This window comes from Rhinoraja longicauda, unplaced genomic scaffold (assembly GCF_053455715.1).
Source record: "Rhinoraja longicauda isolate Sanriku21f unplaced genomic scaffold, sRhiLon1.1 Scf000232, whole genome shotgun sequence".
Lineage (NCBI taxonomy): Eukaryota > Metazoa > Chordata > Chondrichthyes > Rajiformes > Arhynchobatidae > Rhinoraja > Rhinoraja longicauda.
Genome location: NW_027601450.1, coordinates 60001 through 65000, shown reverse-complemented (window position 1 = coordinate 65000; position 5000 = coordinate 60001).

Sequence of the window (5000 nt, the reverse complement as noted above, 5' to 3'; positions counted from 1 at the left end):
GCTAGGTTCACCTCATTAGCTGCTAGCTAACGCGTCAGACCTTTTACATTCTTTAGAGGATTGAAACCTCAGGGCCTTTAACCCCCGTTCACCGTTTACACTCAACGATCCTTCCGAACAAAACCCTTACACATCTGTCCGTCCAACTGACCCCCGAGATACCTAACACGCAGATTAACACGTCAGCGGTGATCGGCGTGTCATAGAGGAGTCACAAAGACGGGCAAAATAGAGTGGTTGAATAAAAAATACTCACTCAATTGGCCGTGATTTAACGTAGCACACAATGATGCAAAGCCCATGCAAAGTCCAGTGGCCCAAGCAAACAAATAAGATAGATCTGGCTCGGCGTTCCTCATCTCCACATCGTCACCCAGCACGCCGACGCCCAATAACAATTCCCCCGCAAATTGTGCACCTCGAGCGGCAGTACTTTAAACGGCGCCGTCTTCGGCGTGGACGGCATGAACCAAGTCGGCAAGCATCGTCACCCAGCACACAGACGTCCACTAACAATTCCTCCCCCCTGCAAATTGCGCGCCGCGAACGGCAGTACTTTCAAGTATGCCGCCTTCGGCGGGGACATCGTGAACCAAATCGGCAGGCAGGCGTCGTCAGCCGGTCGACCGACCCCCAGTTGCATTGCCCCAACGGCCATTGTGCACTTCGAACAGAACAGTGCTTTTAAAATATTCCGCCTGCCGCGTGTACATCATGAAACAAATGGAAAGGACGAACCGGGCGTGCAACCGATGCACGGAGAGTGACAGGTCGTCAAGCAAGTCCGTGGCAATCCGTCGGCCGACTCGGCCGCGGCCAGCAGAGGCGTTTTGGCCCGGGCGCGCCGAACTTTGCGCGCCCTCGGTATGCGTAACACTAGCACATGCCTTCAAAACTCACTACAAAATAACCCCAAAGTATGCCGCCTTCCCCGTGGGCCTTGTTACCAATATCTTGCCCTGCTTCCTGATGCCCTTATGGGGTCGGCTCTGTTCTTGCAGAACCCTCAGGTGGTGCAGAGTCTGGGCCATTTTATCAATATCTTGCCCTGATTCCTGATGCCCTTATGGGGTCGGCTCTGTTCTTGCAGAACCCTGAGGTGGTGCAGAGTCTGCGCCTTGTTATCAATATCTTGCCCTGCTTCCTGAAACCCTTATGGGGTTGGTTCTGTTACAAAACCCTCAGGTGGTGCAGAGTCTGGGCCACTTTATAAATAACTCTGCCTGCATTAGGGTCAGGGTTAGGGTTAGGGTTAGGGTTAGGGTTAGGGTTAGGGTTAGGGTTAGGGTTAGGGTTAGGGTTAGGGTTAGGGTTAGGGTTAGGGTTAGGGTTAGGGTTAGGGTTAGGGTTAGGGTTAGGGGTAGGGGTAGGGGTAGGGGTAGCGGTAGGGGTAGGGGTAGGGGTAGGGGTAGTTTGAACTACTGCCGCTCCAGGCGCGCACTGTGCGTGGGTAATTTTCAGTGGGCGTCGGTGTGCTGGGTGACGATGCCGCCCAGACTCTGCACCACCTGAGGGATCTGCAAGAACAGAGCCGAACCCGCAAGGGTATCGGGAAGCAGGGCAAGATATTGATAACAAGGCCCAGACTCTGCACCACCCGAGGGTTCTGCAAGAACAGAGCCGACCCCATAAGGGTATCAGGAAGCAGGGTGAGATAGTGACACCATTTGTAAAACCGGCAAATCCCACCCAGGAAACATTGCAAAAATTGGCCTCTAATGCTGGAACGTGGGTAAAGCCAAACAAACACGACACGTTTTAAAAGAACGTTACTAAAACAGCCTGGGATATGCCCATGACAAAGGATAGGCCGAACCTCACCAGAAAAAAAGAGAGGGAGACCACGGCAGAGCTGAGGGATAAACATGAGATGGTGATAAAACCAGCAGACGAGGGGAGCAGTAGGGTTACAAATTAATGTCAATATGGGGCCTGCTCCCACTGGGTAATAGACAAAAACATAGAACAGGGTGACAGGAGAGACTGGATAGCACAGAGGATAACCCGTGAGCGAAATAATGGGGTGTATGCAGTTCAATGTAAGGAGTGTACCTTACGGTACATAGGGGAAACAGGTAAAACAGCCTCAGCGGTGATCGACGTGTCAAAGAGGAGTCACAAAGACGGGCAAAATAAAGTGGTTGATTATAGACAATAGACAATAGACAATAGGTGCAGGAGTCGGCCATTCAGCCCTTCGAGCCAGCACCGCCATTCAATGCGATCATGGCTGATCACTCTCAATCAGTACCCCGTTCCTGCCTTCTCCCCATACCCCCTCACTCCGTTATCCTTAAGAGCTCTATCCAGCTCTCTCTTGAAAGCATCCAACGAACTGGCCTCCACTGCCTTCTGAGGCAGAGAATTCCACACCTTCACCACTCTCTGACTGAAAAGGTTCTTCCTCATCTCCGTTCTAAATGGCCTACCCCTTATTCTTAAACGGTGGCCCCTTGTTCTGGACTCCCCCAACATTGGGAACATGTTTCCTGCCTCTAATGTGTCCAATCCCCTAATTATCGTATATGTTTCAATAAGATCCCCCCTCATTCTTCTAAATACCAGTGTATACAAGCCCAATCGCTCCAGCCTTTCAACATACGACCGTCCCGCCATTCCGGGAATTAACCTAGTGAACCTACGCTGCACGCCCTCCATAGCAAGAATATCCTTCCTCAAATTTGGAGACCAAAACTGCACACAGTACTCCAGGTGCGGTCTCACCAGGGCCCGCTACAACTGTAGAAGGACCTCTTTGCTCCTATACTCAACTCCTCTGGTTACGAAGGCCAACATTCCATTGGCTTTCTTCACTGCCTGCTGTACCTGCATGCTTCCTTTCATTGACTGATGCACTAGGACATCCAGATCTCGTTGAACTCCCCCTCCTCCTAACTTGACACCATTCAGACAATAATCTGCCTTTCTACTCTTACTTCCAAAGTGAATAACCTCGCACTTATCTACATTAAACTGCATCTGCCATGTATCCGCCCACTCACACAACCTGTCCAAGTCATCCTGCAGCCTTATTGCATCTTCCTCACAATTCACACTACCCTCCAGCTTAGTATCATCTGCAAATTTGCTAATGGTACTTTTAATCCCTCCGTCTAAGTCATTAATGCATATCGTAAATAGCTGGGGTCCCAGCACCGAACCTTGCGGTACCCCACTGGTCACTGCCTGCCATTCCGAGAGGGACCCATTTATACCCACTCTTTGCTTTCCGTCTGTCAACCAATTTTCTATCCATGTCAGTACCCTACCCCCAATACCACGTGCCCTAATTTTGCCCACTAATCTCCTATGTGGGAGCTTGTCGAAGGCTTTCTGAAAGTCGAGGTACACCACGTCCACTGACTCTCCCCTGTCAATTTTCCTAGTTACATCCTCAAAACATTCCAGTAGATTTGTCAAGCATGATTTCCCCTTCGTAAATCCATGCTGACTCGCAATGATCCTGTTACTGCTATCCAAATGCTCAGCAATTTCGTCTTTTCTAATTGACTCCAGCATCTTCCCCACCACTGATGTCAGACTAACTGGTCTATAATTACCCGTTTTCTCTCTCCCTCCCTTCTTAAAAAGTGGGATAACATTTGCTATCCTCCAATCCACAGGAACTGATCCTGAATCTATATAGAACATTGAAAAATGATCTCCAATGCTTCCACTATTTCTAGAGCCACCTCCTTAGGTACCCTGGGATGCAGACCATCAGGCCCTGGGGATTTATCAGCCTTCAGTCCCATCAGTCTACCCAAAACCATTTCCTGCCTAATGTGGATTTCCTTCAGTTCCTCCATCACCCTAGGTTCTCCGGCCCCTAGAACATTTGGGAGATTGTGTGTATCTTCCTCAGTGAAGACAGACCCAAAGTAACGGTTTAACTCGTCTGCCATTTCTTTGTTCCCCATAATAAATTCCCCCGTTTCTGTCTTCAAGGGACCCACATTTGCCTTGACTATTTTTTTCCTCTTCACGTACCTAAAAAAACTTTTGCTATCCTCCTTTATATTATTGGCTAGTTTACCCTCGCACCTCATCTTTTCTCCCCGCATTGCCTCTTTAGTTAACTTTTGTTGCTCTTTAAAAGAGTCCCAATCCTCTGTCTTCCCACTCTTCTTTGCTATGTTATACCTCCTCTCCTTAATTTTTATGCTGTCCCTGACTTCCCTTGTCAGCCACAGGTGTCTCTTACTCCCCTTAGAGTCTTTCCACCTCTTTGGAATAAATTGATCCTGCAACCTCTGCATTATTCCCTGGAATACCTGCCATTGCTGTTCTACCGTCTTCCCTGCTAGGGCCTCCTTCCAGTCAATTTTGGCCAGCTCCCGCCTCATGCCTCTGTAATCCCCTTTGCTATACTGTAATACAGACACTTCCGATTTTCCCTTCTACCTTTCCATTTGCAGAGTAAAACTTATCGTGTTGTGATCACTGCCTCCTAACGGCTCTTTTACCTCTAGTCCCCTTATCAGATCAGGATCATTAAAAACACTCACTCTATTGGCCGTGATTTAACCTAGCACACAGTGTTGCAAAGCCCACGCAAAGTCCAGTGGGCCAAGCAAACAAATAAGATAGATCTGGCTCGGCGTTCCACATCTCCACATCGTCACCCAGCACGCCGACGCCCATTAACAATTCCCCCGCAAATTGTGCACCTCGAGCGGCAGTACTTTAAACGGCGCCGTCTTCGGCGTGGACGGCATGAACCAAGTCGGCAAGCATCGTCACCTAGCACACAGACGTGCACTAACAATTCCTCCCCCCGCAAATTGCGCGCCGCGAACGGCGGTACTTTCAAGTATGCCGCCTTCGGCGGGGACATCGTGAACCAAATCGGCAGGCAGGCGTCGTCAGCCGGTCGACCGACCCCCAGCTGCATTTCCCCAACGGACATTGTGCACTTCGTACAGAACAGTGCTTTTAAAATATTCCGCCTGCCGCGTGGACATCATGAACCAAATGAGCAGGCAGGCATCATATCATAT